This window comes from Triticum aestivum, chromosome 3A, assembly GCF_018294505.1.
Source record: "Triticum aestivum cultivar Chinese Spring chromosome 3A, IWGSC CS RefSeq v2.1, whole genome shotgun sequence".
Classification (NCBI taxonomy): Eukaryota; Viridiplantae; Streptophyta; class Magnoliopsida; order Poales; family Poaceae; genus Triticum; species Triticum aestivum.
Window position 1 is genome coordinate 534,767,378 of NC_057800.1, and position 17,046 is coordinate 534,784,423.

The following is a 17,046-nucleotide window of genomic DNA, read 5'->3' on the forward strand; positions in this document are numbered from 1 at the left end:
ATTAGTTTAGAGTAACATGTTGAGATTCATATGAAAATCCAGGTACTAGATACTCAAGATGTCCATAACCGGGGACACGGCTAATCATGATTAGTTTATTACACTCTGCAGAGGTTTGTGCATTTTTCCCCACAAGACTCGATCGCCATCGTTTGGTTTCTCGCACTACATGGTGTTTGAGAAGACGGATGACCGAGACATAGTCTTTCAGAAGCGCTAGCACCTTACGATCAGGTAGACCGTACCACCTACATCCCCTACATCTGCTAGTCTACCACTATAAGAGTTCGCACAACTTAGTCAACTATGCTAGAGCCCATAATAGCTTGTGGCTGCACACGGAAGTTTCTAGTATGAATAGTCTCATGATCCATTTGAGCCTGGGTGGCGGTCCAAAAGAAAACAGGCAAGTCCTGGAATACCCAGGTGCCTCAATCCACCCAGATGTGTGTTTAAGTTGCCACCTTAGATAAACCATTAATTAACAATCTCACATCTGTCATGGATATCACTCACCCAATCCACGTCTACTAGCATAGCATGGCATAATAAGCAAACGTAGAAGTAACTCCCAAAGGTTTGATAATAAACAGGTATTAGGTACTACCTCATCTACTTCCCATCCCACAATTTAATTAGATCCTAATCATGCAATGTGTGAGGATTGATCTAATGCAATAAAACTAGGTAGTAGAAAAGGTATGATCAAAGTGTTACTTGCCTTGCTGATGATCCGGGAAACCTAACGATTCGAAGTAACAAGCGGCGCACTCCGGGTACTCTATCGCAGACAAAAAACAAGCATACAATAAGTACTCATGTAATGCACAGGTAAAACTCAAATAAGAGATCAAACCATAAGGTTCAACTTAAGAACTCCAGTTGGCAAAAAGAATCAAATCGAACGAAGCAACAAAAGTCAAACGGCGAAAGAAAACAACTTCATTCTAGTAATCTGGATCTAGGGCAAATTTTACAGTAGCAAAATCTTGTTAAAGTTGGTTAAACGGATAGAAGGTTTCGAGACGAAACTCTAGGCGCTTGAATCGCCTGATTCCGATAAACGAGCGAAAAGTTATACTAAAACGAAAATCGGATCGGGAATCGCGATCAGAAAAATCGCGGATTTAATCCGAGAAAAAGAAAAACGACGAACGCTCGCTAGAACGAACGAACGGACGAACCTCGCTATTTTAATAAACCGGAAAAACAGATCTATTTAAAAAAACCGAAACTAAAAAAAACCCGACGAAAACCAATCTTTTTTTTAAACGATGGCATGGAAGTCGAGGCGGCGGCGAACCTCGGCGGCGAAATCCGGCGGGCGGCGGGAAGCGGCGGCACGGTGGTGGCTGGGGCGGGGTCGGGTGGCTGCGCTAGGGTTTCCCCCGGGTGGGCTGCCCCGGCTTATATACCCTAGTCGGACACGGCCCGTAGGTCGGTTCGTTTTTTTTAAATCATTCCGCTCGGAAGAAAAATAAAAAGAAATACTAAACGGACTCCAAAATTCCGAAATAAATTTTCACGGGCTTACAAAATCAAGCCGCACAAGGTGAACATTTATTTGGGACCTAAATGCAAATTTGAAAAACGCACATTTTTCCTAAATTCAAATAAAACATCGAAAAACTCCGAAATAAAAACTTATTTGATTTTATTATTAAATCCTCAATATTTCTTTATTTTGGGAAAGTCATTTTATTCCCTCTCTCATATTTTTGTAATAGAAATAATTGATGCTAAAATAAATAAAATCAAATGATCCTATTCTCAAAATTTGAGAAAACTCAAATATGAAAATAACGAAATCCCCAACTCTCTCCGTGGGTCATTGAGTTGCGTAGAATTTCTAGGATCAAACAAAATGCAAAATAAAATATGATATGCATTGATGATCTAATATATAACATTCCAAATTGAAAATTTGGGATGTTACAAAGTGATATGATATGGCCATCATCATCTTGTGCCTTTGATCTCCATCTCCAAAGCACCGTCATGATCACCATCGTCACCAGCTTGACACCTTGATCTCCATCGAAGCATCGTTGTCGTCTCGCCAACTATTGCTTCTACGACTATTGCTACCGCTTAGTGATAAAGTAAAGCAATTACATGGCGATTGCATTTCATACAATAAAGCGACAACCATATGGCTCTTGCCAGTTGCCGATAACTATGTTACAAAACATAATCATCTCATACAATAAAATTTAGCATCATGTCTTGACCATATCACATCACAACATGCCCTGCAAAAACAAGTTAGAAGTTATCTACTTTGTTGTTGCAAGTTTTACGTGGCTGCTACGGGCTGAGCAAGAACCATTCTTACATAGGCATCAAAAACCACAATGCGGTATAGTGATTGCTTTTTGATCTTCAAAAAGAACCCTGTTCATTGAATCCGATTCAGCTAAAGTTGGAGAAACTGTCACCCACCAGCCACCTGTGTGCGAAGCACGTCGGTAGAACCAGTCTCGCATAAGCGTATGCGTAATGTCGGTTTGGGCCGCTTCATCCAACAATACCGTTGAATCAAGAATCAACTAGTGATGGCAAGAAATATGTATCTACCTACGCCCACAACTCCTTTGTGTTCTACTCGTGCATATAACATCTATGAATAGACCTAGCTCGGATGCCACTATTGGGGAACACAGTAATTTCAAAAAAAATGCTACACACACGCAAGATCTATCATGGTGATGCATAGCAACGAGAGGGGAAGAGTGTTGTCCACATACCCTCGTAGACCATAAGCGGAAGCGTTATGACAACACGGTGGATGTAGTCGTACGTCTTCATGATCCGACCGATCCTAGTACCAAAAGTATGGCACCTCCGCGATCTGCGCACGTTCGGCTCGGTGATGTCCCACAAACTCTCGATCCAGCTGAGTGTCGAGGGAGAGCTTTGTCAGCACGATGGTGTGATGACAGTGATGATGATGCTACCGTCGCAGGGCTTCGCCTAAGCACTACGATGATATGACCGAGGTGGATTATGGTGGAAGGGGGCACCGCACACGGCTAAGGGATCAATGATCAACTTGTGTGTTCTAGGGTGCCCCCTGCCCCCATATATAAAGGAGCAAGAGGGGAGGCCGACCGGCCCTTGGGGCGCGCCAGGAGAGGAGGAGTCCTCCTTCTAGTAGGAGTAGAACTCCCTTTTCCTAGTCCTACTAGGAGGAGGAAGGGGGAAGGAAGGAGAGGGAGAGAAGAGAAGGAAAGGGGGGCGCCCTCCCCCTTCCCTAGTCCAATTCGGACTAGAGGGGAGGGGGCGTGCGGCCCTGCCTTGGACGGCCCTATCTCTCTCCACTAAGGCCCATGTGGCCCATTAGTTCCCCTCGGGGGTTCCAATAACCCCCCCAGCACTCCGATAATTATCCGGTGACCTCCGGAACTCATTAGGTGTCCGCATATAGTCATCCAATATATCAATCTTTATGTCTTGACTATTTCGAGACTCCTCGTCATGTCCGTGATCATATCCGGGACTCCGAACTATCTTCAGTACATCAAAACACATAAACTCATAATATCAATCGTCACCGAACGTTAAGCGTGCGGACCCTACGGGTTCGAGAACTATGTAGACATGACCGAGACACGTCTCCGGTCAATAACCAATAGCGGAACCTGGATGTTCATATTGGCTCACACATATTCTATGAAGATCTTTATCGGGCAAACGGCATAACGATATACGGTGTTCCCTTTGTCATCGGTATGTTACTTGCCCGAGATTCGATCGTCGGTATCTCAATACCTAGTTCAATCTCGTTACCGACAAGTCTCTTTACTCGTTCCGTAATGTATCATCCCGTAATTAACTCATTAGTCACATGGCTTGCAAGGCTTATCGTGATGTGCATTACTGAGAGGGCCTAGAGATACCTCTCCGATACTCGGAGTGACAAATCCTAATCTCGACCTATGCCAACTCAACAAACACCGTCAAAGCACTTGTAGAGCATCTTTATAGTCACCCAGTTATGTTGTGATGTTTGACAGCACACTAAGTGTTCCTCCGGTATTCGGGAGTTGCATGATCTCATAGTCACAGGAACATGTATAAGTTATGGAGAAAGCAATAGCAACAAACTAAACGATCATCGTGCTAAGCTAACGGATGGGTCAAGTCAATCACATCATTCTCTAATGATGTGATCTCATTAATCAAATGACAACTCATGTCTATGGTTAGGAAACATAACCATCATTGATTCAACGAGCTAGTCAAGTAGAGGCGTACTAGTGACACTGTGTGTCTATGTATTCACACATGTACTAAGTTTCCGGTTAATACAATCCTAGCATGAATAATAAACATTTATCATGATATAAGGAAATATAAATAACAACTTTATTATTGCCTCTAGGGCATATTTCCTTCATGGGGGTCTCTCCAGCGCGGCGTGGCCGTAGTTGCAAGTTGACGCCCCTTGAGATGCCAACATTCAGGGGCACTCAGATTTTGTCCGATGAGCAGGTAAGATGAGTTTGATCACGTAGTAAATGCATTCTAAAGACTACTTCCATGTCCATTTCCTAATTCTCCCCCTACCCATTGTTTCACAGGTTAGGCTCGGTGCGAGTGGAGATTGGCTTTCATATGTACGGGAGGGTACCAACATCAATTTGCACAACATTTACAACGGTGACACCGTTCCTGTAGAACCTTTGTCCAACATTGGGATCAGCCATGCAACGGGCCACCGCTTGAATTGGTACGATGGAACCACAGTGAGATTGAAGAAGATAACACGAACCTTGCACATGGCGGTCAAAGGTGGACGATGTTGTCTGCGACCGATTAGTTGTCGTATGAGTACAAAGACGATGTGCTCCTTTCTAACCGCATCTTCGCGGTGACAAACCAAGGGACTTGTTTTGTATGGGACACATCCTACGGTATACTCCCTCTCTCCCAGTTTATTTGTTTTGAATTTTTTTTCATTTTATAAGCTTCAAATTCAAATTTAGAGCTCCCCATCACATGTTGAGATTCCAATGTCCATTAAATCGTTGCGTGCATGTATAGTAAAGAAACAAATCTCGAGTTTGGCACGAGTTCGTGCAGTGGTAGCACCACAAGGCCTGGCGCAGGAGTTACATTTACCTCTCGGGGCCCTCGGGTCTGAGCTTCAGCGCCTTACGGCACCTGCCTTTGAGTCAATAACATGTGGACCCGATAGGTGGCTGGTCCACATGTAATGCTCTCGAAGGCAGAGGGGCAGTGGGGCGGAGAGGGGTGAGCCGCAGGTCGGGGGACGTGTGGTGTCATGGGTTCGAGCGGCGTCATGGGAATCGCGTGTGGCTATGGTAGAAACTTGATGCTCGCCACGTTTCAGTTGGCCCACATGTCATGCATGTAAAGGCAGAGGGGCGGTGCGACCGAGAGGGGTGAGGCGCACGTCGGGGGATGTGGTGTCGTGGGTTGGAGCAGTGTCGTGGGAATCGCGAGTGGCAGTGGATCAGACGTGATGGTCGCCACAGTTGAACTTCCATGGACAAGTTGTCATGTCTACGGGCACATGCATTGCATACCGATCACTAGAAGGAGTAGTAGAGAAAGCTAGGCGGATAAATAGTTCCTTATAGTCAAGTGGACCCACGCTACTACTTGTTCCAAAGACATGCACACCGTCGAAATAGTCCATCTATATCAATATACACAGAGAGGGAATAATTTTTTTACAAGAGACGAAATAGTTCATCCATCCATAATGCCCTATAGCTGGTGCAACATCTTCTTCTTGTTGTTGTTCTCATTTTCTGTGGGAGACGGCTTCGCAACAAGCTCTCTGGACCTTGCAGCTATCTCAAAACTCACACAGGCATCGAGGGCAGCATATTTTATCCGCTCGTATATCAAGGGATAATTCTCCCATCCAGACGACCTTAAAGCCAGCGTCTAATACGTCTCCGTCGTATCTACTTTTCCAAACACTTTTGCCCTTGTTTTGGACACTAACTTGCATGATTTGAATGGAACTAACCCAGACTAACACTGTTTTCAGCAGAATTACCATGGTGTTATTTATGTGCAGAAACAAACGTTCTCGGAATGACCTGAAACTTCACGGAGCAACTTTTTGGAAAATATAAAAAATACCTGCAAAAGATGAAGGCCAGGGGGCCCACCACCTGTCCATGAGGGTGGGGGCACGCCTGCCCCCCTAGGGCGCGCCCCCTACCTCATGGGCCCCCCGGTGCCTCTCCGACTCTAACTCCAACTCTATATATTGTGTTTCGGGGAGAAAAAAACCAGAGAGAAGAATTCATCACGTTTTACGATACGGAGCCACCGCCAAGCCCTAAAACCTCTCGGGAGGGCTGATCTGGAGTCCGTTCGGGGCTCCGGAGAGGGGAATCCGTCGCCATCGTCATCATCAACCATCCTCCATCACCAATTTCATGATGCTCACCGCCGTGCGTGAGTAATTCCTTCGTAGGCTTGCCGGACGGTGATGGGTTGGATGGGATCTATCATGTAATCAAGTTAGTTTTGTTAGGGTTTGATCCCTAGTATCCACTATGTTCTGAGATTGATGTTGCTATGACGTTGCTATGCTTAATGCTTGTCACTAGGGCCCGAGTGCCATGATTTCATATCTGAACCTATTATGTTTTCATCAATATATGAGTGTTCTTGATCCTATCTTGCAAGTCTATAGTCACCTATTATGTGTTATGATCCGTTAACCCCAAAGTGACAATAATTGGGATACTTACCGGTGATGACCGTAGTTTGAGGAGTTCATGTATTCACTATATGTTAATGCTTTGTTCTGCTACTCTATTAAAAGGAGGCCTTAATATCCCTTAGTTTCCGTAAGGACCCCGCTGCCACGGGAGGGTAGGACAAAAGATGTCATGCAAGTTCTTTTCCATAAGAAGGTATGACTATATTCGGAATACATGCCTACATTACATCAATGAACTGGAGCTAGTTCTGTGTCACCCTAGGTTATGACTGTTACATGATGAACCGCATCCAGCATTCCATCACTCAATGAACTAGAGCTAGTTCTGTGTCACCCTAGGTTATGACTGTTACATGATGAACCGCATCCAGCATTCCATCACTGATCCATTGCCTACGAGCTTTCCATATATTGTTCTTTGCTTATTTACTTTGACGTTGCTATTGCTATCATCACTACAAAATACCAAAAACATTACTTTTACTACTATTACCTTTTGTTACCGTTACCACTACTATCATATTACTTTGCTACTAAATACTTTGCTGCAGATACTAAGTTTCCAGGTATGGTTGAATTGACAACTTAACTGCTAATACTTGAGAGTATTCTTTGGCTCCCCTTGTGCCGAATCAATAAATTTGGGTTGAATACTTTACCCTCAAAAACTGTTGTGATCCCCTATACTTGTGGATTATCAAGACTATTTTCTGGCGCCGTTGCCGGGGAGCATAGCTATATTCTTTGAGTCACTTGGGATTTATATCTACTTATCATTATGAAGAACTTGAAAGATCCAAGAACCAAGATTTATCCCTCAATTACGAGGGGAGGTAAGGCATTGCCATCTAGCTCTGCACTTGATTCACCTTCTATTTTGAGTAAGCTTGCGACACCTAAAACTGCTTCTGCTATTCGTTCTGATATGTCGCATGTTATCGATGAAGCCACTTCTGCTATACATGATACTTATGATGAAACTACTTCTATGCTTGATACTACTGTGCCACTTGGTGAATTTCTTGATGAACAACTTGATAGGGCTAGAGAGATTGAAAATATTGAATCTGATAATACTGATGAAAGCGATGATGAAGAATCACTTATTATTCCTGAGGGTTATGTTTTTGATCAAGAATCTTCTTTAGCTATTTTAGCTTGCAAAGATAGATTCGAACTTAAGAGGTTATTAGCTAAATGGAACAAGCAATCTCTAAATGCTAGAATGAAACCTGGCCCTGCTTTTGCTACTTCACCTGTCTGTGTTACCGATAAGGATTATGAATTCTCTGTTGATCCTGATATAATTACTTTGGTTGAATCTGATCCTTTTCATGGCTATGAATCTAAAACTGTTGTGGCACATCTTACTAAATTAAATGATATAGCCACCCTGTTCACTAGTGATGAGAGAACTCATTACTTTTATATCCTTAAAATATTTCTGTTCTCATTAAAGGGTGATGCTAAGATATGGTTTAATTCTCTCGATCCTGGTTGTGTGCGTAGTCCCTAGGATATGATTTATTACTTCTCTGCTAAATATTTCCCGTCTCATAAGAAACAAGCTGCTTTAAGGGATATATATAATTTTGTGCAAATTGAAGAAGAGAGTCTCCCACAAGCTTGGGGGAGGCTTCTCCAATTACTTAATGCTTTGCCTAATCATCCTCTTAAGAAAAATGAAATACTTGATATCTTTTATAATGGACTAACCAATGCTTCCAGAGATTACTGTTAGGACCGGTTTTCCAATAAAACATTTATTGCAAAACCGACCATTATATCAGACCAATATAGAAGAATCCTCCTTACTGGTAGAAAAATCCTTGATACAAAAATCCCGAAGTACTAAATATTACACAAGGTTGAGCTGAGGCTGCTCAACAATTTATTACAAGCACGCCGATATTATACATAAATGCGGATATGACACAAAGGGTATGGTGGCATAACTACTGACTCGTAATAAAAGTGGTGGTGGATATGTCACAGTGAAGTGGGTGACATGACTCCAAAATCTTACAGCTCATCAAGCGCCGGAGTGAGGCTCGATGATTTTATTAGGGTAGCGGAAGCGTATATAATACAAGTGACCAACTCCAGGATCGCATGGGACTGACTGAGACTCCTCTAGGTGTCAGACTCGCTATCGTACTTTTCATCCATAAGATCGCCTTCGTCAACATCTGGCCAAATCAACAAGCCAGGAGGTAGTTTGGACATACGATATAACGAATGCAAACATGATGCACATGAGCAGACTAGTAATGCGCACACAGATAATAAATTTGCACTACATGTTAAATAAAAAGGAAGTCAGGAGGTAGTCCTTCCGAAATCCCAATAATATAGTTGAAGACGGATCGGGTGTCTGAAGTGACGCCTCGAAAGGAAAAATAGCTTAACATGCCGCAGTCGGGTGTCAGGGCGACACCACATAAAGGGCTTATATTGAAACGTAAATGACCAGTACGTGCCACAGTCGGACGTCTAAGCGACATCTCGAAAAGGGCTTATAATGAAAGTAAATAACAAGGATGCCGCAGTCGGACGTCTGAGCGACATCACATAAATGGCTTATATAAAAAGTAAATAACAAGAATGCCACAGTCAGACGTCTAAGCGACATCACATAAAGGGCTTATATCAAAGTAAATAACAAGAATGCCACAGTCGGACGTCTAAGCGACATCACATAAAGGGCTTATATCAAAGTAAATAACAAGAATGCCACAATCCGACGTCTGAGCGACATCACATAAAGGGCTTATATCTCATCATTCGAATTCAAGTAGCTCATGAAGGTAATATCATTCCACGGAATACTTGGTACATGGTAATAAACTGGTTAGTCCATCCACAGGAATAACATTTGGTTGGGTTTACCTCTCTCAGTTTCATGCTTATTCTCCGGAGACTGTCACTGAGACTGACACTGAGACTGATACTGAGATTGACACTAATATGTTGATGAAAGTCCTTGACCATGGACATGGTTACTCGAATGGTTTTGACTCTGCAGAGTTTGTACTCTTTAACCACAGCCAACGGATTTTAGTAGTCACAAAGGACTAGTTCCGTTTATGGTATTTTAGGAGAAACACATCTAACCAGTACACACCCATTCCACATTCCGCCGCCAGGAATCACCCTAGGCAATGTTCAAGAAAAACTCTAAGACGGGGAGGCTACAACCTCGAATAGCATGGGATCAAATTTATATCGCGCGCTCTAAGGGGTGCCCCCCTCTCGGTCCCAACCGGAAACACCCATGCCCCCTGACCGGATGACGGGCTTTAATCCAGGGCCATGGAACCCTCATCACGGCCCCTCTATTTGGTGTGTACAAGGAAAGAGGTTTGCAACTTACTAAACCGTATTCTTTGCAGAAAACATGTGGTAGCACGGAAGGGGACGAACGGGAACAAGACTTGATCCACGTTAATACTAGAGTTAAACAGTTGATATAAAACTGGCATGCTTCAACAATACCAGCTTGCAACCTATCATGCCACCACATGATCAGGTTATCTCACCATCATATGAACACATCGAATTTCGAAGCTCACTTGCAGCTTGCTTGCATGAAATATAACATTCACAAATGCTTATATAAACATGTCATGAGAAAACCACTTAAGCAATCATGAAAAACACTCATCATATCAAAGGTTCAAACATGCTTGCCTGGTTCGGAGTAGTCGGAGTCTAGCTCGGCGAAGTTTGCGGCTCCGTCACCTCCTTCGGTATCTACGTTATAAAAGAAATCGGATACTAACGTAAATACCGTGCGTGCATAAAAATTGTTCCAAATATTTTTCAAATAAATATGATAAAAAACTATATAGAAAAATAAAGATGACAGAAAAAAAATCAACTCAAAATCATCTTCTGTTTAAAAGTTATTAAGGTTTTAGTCCAGGGACTAATCTGTGATGAAACAGAAACTTTCCAGGGGCTAGTTTAAAAAAAAACAGAAAACGTTTCGGTTGGAAATACGCCAACCCAAAGGGAAAACGTACTTTGCCCGAAGGCGCTTTCAGAAAATGTTTCGAATAAAAGAGGAGAGGCTGGCGAGGGGGTCCCGCGTGTCAGGTTCAAAATCCCACCGCCGGCCGAAGCAAACGATGATCGCCGGTGACGATCGACGGCGATCCATAGGAGGGCAAGGGTATGGTTGCACTCATGGGACAATTCCGCGTCAGTGGGTGGTGGATTTGGTCGTCGGCGAGCACCACGCCAACAGCGGCTTCCACTCCAGCGGACGGCGGTTCGGTCGAGGATGGATCCCTCCGAAGAGGGCTGCAAACGCAAAATTGAAGTGCGGGTTAGGGGAGTGGGTGCACTAGGAGGTTCCTCCCCAAGTTTGAGCTAGAGCTATGCAAGGAATCGAGTGAATCAAGCTGGCTACCAGAGCGGGTCGTGCCGGCCGGAGTTGGGGAAGAAGGCCTCCTCGAGGTCCTTCTAGCGGCTGGGCGCGGCTCTGGTGAGGTGGAGGGGTGGTGCTGGGTCGAAGGCAAGCTCGGGGCCTCTATTTATAGCCGGCCCGAGGCAGTTGCCGAGAACGGGATCACTCTGGCAAGCGATTACGGCGAGGCAGTGGTCGGGCTAGAGGTTTAGGTGACTGGGCACCTTCGGATTGGTTCACTGGTTCCATTCAACAACTAAGCTTGATCGGATTTGGCCTGCTCCCGTGGCCTCGACTGAACGGAGCTCACGGGCTCGTCTGCGGCAGAGAGCATGCTCTACGCCTCTCAGGCCACGGCGATGGTTCTGCAACACGCACAGGGAAGAGCACGGCCACGCGGAGGCTCCTGGTGGTGTGGGTGGTGCTGGACGGCGCCGTACTGCAGGGCTGGCCCCTGCTGGTCACCACGGCGGTTCTGCCATCGTGGAAGACGCCGGAGTTGATGTGACACGTCGCCACCGATGCTCGCGACCGGCCAAACAACCGTGCGGCACATTGGATAAGAAGAAGGAGCAGTGAGCAATGATCCAAGGCAGCTACTGGCGAGATTGACGAAGAGCCCTGACGAAAACGACACTGACGACTGAACCCAACACTGAACTTCTAAAACTTGACAGGAACAGTGCCGGCCACCTGTTCAACGAAATGATTTATGCACGTGGAAAATTCTTCTGGAGCTGAAGCTTCGTGAAGTGATCTCTTGATGCATCTGGAGACTGCCTGAATTATCTCAGAATTTTTGGAAAAGAAAAAGAATGAAATTCACCAAAAATGGCAAATCTGGTCCAAACTTGCAGCAAGCAAATTTTGAAAAATTTGTACTGTGGACTAGCAGATCTTGATGGATCTAAGTTGAGAACACTAAGGACTAGCCAGAGGAATTTATTTGGAACCAAAACTCAAAGGAAATCTAGTAGTTCCTTTGTAAATCACTAAGGTCCAAATAAATGGCAGAAAAAGATTTTGAGTTTAAAATAAATAGAATTAAAATCTAGGGGAAGTTGAACTTTGCTGGACTTGATGCTTGACTTGACCCAAAGTGGGGAGGTGGGTTTTGGAAGAAAGTTTTCAACATAGGTCATGGCAAGAGAGTAATTTTTAAATGGGGAAGAATAAAATTCATAATTTATAGGAATTCTTTTTAATAAAAAGGAATTGTAAAAACCTTCCAAAATTATTTGTGTTGAGCCAACACAAGATGAAAAATCTTCAAGGCCAAAAATCAAGATTGGGAAGAACTCATGAAATATTTGTCATAAAAAGATTTGAGAAGATGAGCCCCTTTTTTGAAAAATTCAAGTGACCTTCTTTAAATCAAATAAAGAAGTTCATAAAAATCAAAACCAAAATTTTGGGGTGTTACAACACCTACCCCTTAGGAAAAATCTCGTCCTCGAGATTTTAGCTGATCCTCAAATAGGTGTGGGTACTCTGCCCGAAGGAAATCCTCTCTTTCCCATGTTGCTTCATCCTCGGTGTGATTACTCCACTGGACCTTGAAAAACTTAATTGTTTTCTGACAGGTCCTTCTTTCAGACTCCTCCAATATTTTTATTAGACGTTCCGTGTAGGTGAGGTCTGGTTGCATGTCAATGTTCTCGTGAGATACATGCTTTTCTGGGTTGCTTACACATTTCCTCAACTGTGAGACGTGGAACACGTCGTGGACGTCTGACAGTTCTTCGGGTAGGTCTTGCTGGTAGGCCATTGTGCCTCTTCGTGCAATCACACAGAAGGGTCCAATAAACCGTGGTGCTAGCTTTCCTTTAACTTTGAATCGTTGCAGGCCCCTCATAGGAGATACTCGTAGATACACATATTCACCGGGTTCAAAGCTGACTTCACGATGTTTTTGATCGTAATAACTCTTTTGTCGGCTCTGGGCTGTCTTGAGTCGATCCCTGATTAGTCTAACTTTCTCCTCAGCTTCCTTGAGCATGTCTGGGACGAAGATACGACTGTCTCCTGTTTCTGACCAATTTAATGGGGTACGGCATCTTCGCCCGTACAAGGCTTCAAAAGGTGCCATTTGTAGACTGGCTTGGTAACTGTTGTTGTACGCGAACTCGGCATACGGCAAGCTTTCTTCCCAACTGGTTCCATAGGTGAGAACACATGCTCTTAGCATGTCCTCTAGAATTTGGTTCACACGTTCAGTTTGTCCTCCAGTCTGGGGGTGGTATGCTGTACTGAATACTAGTTGAGTTCCCAGAGCTTGTTGTAAATGATCCCAAAATCTAGAGACGAATTGAGTGCCTCTGTCGGATATTATAGTCTTTGGAATTCCATGCAGACAAACTATACGGGAGAGATAAAGTTTGGCAAGCTTCTGAGTGGTGTGGGTTGTCTTTACTGGGATGAAATGTGCCACCTTAGTTAATCTATCTGTGATGACCCATATGGCATCATTTCCGTGTCGTGACCGAGGTAGTCCGACAATAAAATCCGTTCCTATTTCGTCCCATTTCCACTCAGGTATCCTATTTGGCTGTAATAGTCCTACTGGTTTTTGGTGCTCGGCTTTAATGCGCTGACATGAATCACAACATGCAATGAATGTGGCTATATCCCTCTTCATACCGTGCCACCAAAATTTTCCTGAATGTCCTTGTACATTTTGGTTCCTCCAGGGTGGATTGAATATGGAGCGGTGTGGCCTTAGGCTAGAATTTGCTGTTTGAGGTCCTCTATATTTGGTACGCAAAGTCTATCTCCGTACCATAATATTCCCTTATCGTCTATGACGAATTCTGAAGCCTTGCCCAGACTCACTTTTCTTTTTATGCCTTCGATGACGGGGTGTCCATGCTGAGCCTTCTTAATCTGTTCCATTAGGGTGGGCTGTATTTCCAAATTTGACACATTGCCTTCAGTGACCATCACCAAGTTGAGTTTGGCGAACTCCTGCTGAAATTCAGGTCTCAAGTTCTGTAGACTGTCGTTGCCCGAGCTGGGGTTTCGACTAAGAGCATCTGCCACTACATTCGCCTTTCCTGGATGGTAGTGAATGCCAACATCATAATCTTTCACTAATTCCAACCAGCGCCGTTGTCGTAAATTGAGTTCTGGTTGTGTGAAAATATATTTGAGGCTTTTATGGTCCGTATATATTTCACAACGATTTCCAAGCAAAAAGTGCCTCCACTCTTTGAGTGCATGAATGACTGCTGCCAATTCCAAGTCATGAGTAGGATAATTTTCTTCATGCTTTCGTAGTTGCCTGGAAGCGTATGCGACTACTTTGCCTTCTTGCATTAGTACGCATCCGAGGCCCTTCCGGGATGCGTCACAATATACTTCAAAACTTTTGTGTATGTCTGGTACAACCAATACTGGTGCTGTTGTTAATTTCCTTTTGAGTTCTTGGAAACTTTTCTCGCAAGCTTCAGTCCATACAAATTTCTTATCCTTCTTGAGTAACTGTGTCATTGGTTTTGCTATGGTGGAGAACCCCTCAATAAACCTTCGGTAATATCCAGCCATCCCCAGGAAACTTCGTACATCTGTTACGTTGGCTGGTGGTTTCCAGCCAAGTACGGCCTTGACTTTTTCTGGGTCCACGGCAACACCTTCTTGGGTCAATACGTGGCCTAGAAAACCAACCTGTCTTAACCAAAATTCACATTTGCTGAATTTGGCGTATAATTGATGTTTCCTTTAATTCTCCCAGTACAATTCTGAGATGTTCAGCATGTTCTTCTGGTGTCTTAGAGTATACCAGAATATCATCAATGAACACCACAACAAATTTGTCCATAAATTTCATAAACACTTTGTTCATGAGGTGGACAAAATATGCGGGGGCGTTTGTCAGTCCAAACGGCATTACTGTAAATTCATATAATCCGTATCTGGAGGTGAATGCTGTCTTAGGGATATCTTCTGTCCGTACTTTTAATTGATGATACCCCGACCTTAAATCAATTTTTGAGAAAACCTTGGCTTGTGCGAGCTGGTCAAATAAATCATTTATCCGTGGCATCGGATATTTGTTTTTGATGGTGACCATGTTGAGTGCTCGATAGTCTATACATAATCTCAGTGTCCCATCCTTTTTCTTGGCAAATAATACTGGTGAACCCCAAGGTGAGGAGCTGGCCCGTATAAATCCTTTGTCCAGTAATTCTTTTATTTGCTTCTTTAATTCTACCAACTCGGAGGGTGCCATTCTATAGGGTTTCTTGTAAATGGGGGTGGTTCCAGGTGCTAGTTCAATGATGAACTCTATTTCCCGGTCTGGTGGCATGCCTGGTAGTTCTTCGGGAAATACGTCAGGGAACTCACACACCACTGGAACTTTTCTTAACTCTGAAATGTCCACCTTGTTCAACCTTGGTTGCCGTGATATTGGTCTTTCTTGAGCTGTAATTTTTATCGTCTTCCCGTGATGATGAGTAAGAATTACAGTTCGTTGAAGCAGTCGATAAATCCCTTGTTGGTGGTCAACCAGTCCATTCCTAGGATAACATCCAGACCCTTATTTTCCAATACAATGAGGTTTTCCTGAAACTTTGGTCCCTCAATCTCAATAACCACACCTTGGCAGTAACTCTGAGTGATTTGCTTAATCCCGGGGGACTTGATGGTCATGGATTTTTCCAAGGGCATCGAAAAATCATGTTGCAAAGAAATTTCTTTGAAATGAATGAGTGAGAAGCTTCAGAATCAAACAAAACCGTGGCAGGTTTGTGTTGATAGGGAACATACCGAGTACGATATCCGGGGCATTTTGTGCTTCCTCCTTGGTCACATGGTTCAAGTGACCCTTCTTGTGATTGTTATTGGGGTTGAAGTTGTTATGCTTGGGTGTTGAATTATTTCCACTGTTGTTTGGCTTGGGGGCCGAGTTTCTTGGCTTTGGGCACTGTTTGGCATAGTGTCCTTCCTCTCCACAAGCGTAGCAAGTAACACCTGGGTGATATGTAAAATCCTTGTCCCTTGCATGAAATTTTTTGCTTGGGCGTGGAACAATGGTTGAGGATTTGTTCGCTCCAATTTTCTAAAAATCAGTCTTGTTCCGGTTGTTGCGAGCATGAGTAGTCTTGTCCCTTTTGCGCTTGCGAAAATCCTCCAAGCTGCGGCGCTCATTTTCCAATGTAATAGCTTTGTCCACAAGTGTTTTGAAATCCAGAAAGGTGTGTACGACCAGCTGGCATTTAAGTGCTGGTGCCAGACCGTCCAGAAATTTTTCCATCTTTTTATTTTCAGTCATATGCTCTTCGTTGGCATAACGAGATAATTGAGTAAACTGACTATTGTACTCAGTCACTGTCATGCTTCTCTGCTTGAGGTCATCAAACTCCCTTTTCTTGATCCTCATAATGCTTCTGGGAATGTGCGCCCCATGAAAACCTTCTTTAAATTCTTCCCAGGTGATGTTATTTTCATTGGGGTGCATGTGTAGGAAATTTTCCCACCATGATGCAGCTGCTCCAGTGAGGTAGTGAGGTGCATAAAGTACCTTCTCACGGTCCGAACATTGTGCAATAATTAACTTCCTTTCAATGTCTCGAAGCCAATCATCGGCCTCAAGAGGTCTATCAGTGTGAGAGAACGTTGGGGGACGTGTCTTTTGTAGTTCAGACAATTTGGAATGCTGCTGATATGGTTCACGGTGATTTCCCATATTGATAACATGGTTCATCATTTCTTGATGCTGCTGCTGGCTTTGCTCATAAAGGCGGCATACTTGAGAAAATGCTGCTTCACTGCCTTGCTGACTTGACTGCCCCTGTGTGAAATTGTTACTTGTCTGGGTACCATAATTTTCTTCCAGCGGACTTGGCATGGAAAGTCCAGGGAGGCATTTCCCTCTGGGGTATTTTTGCAGAATTCATGAGAAAAACTGAGTGGCAAAAACAAA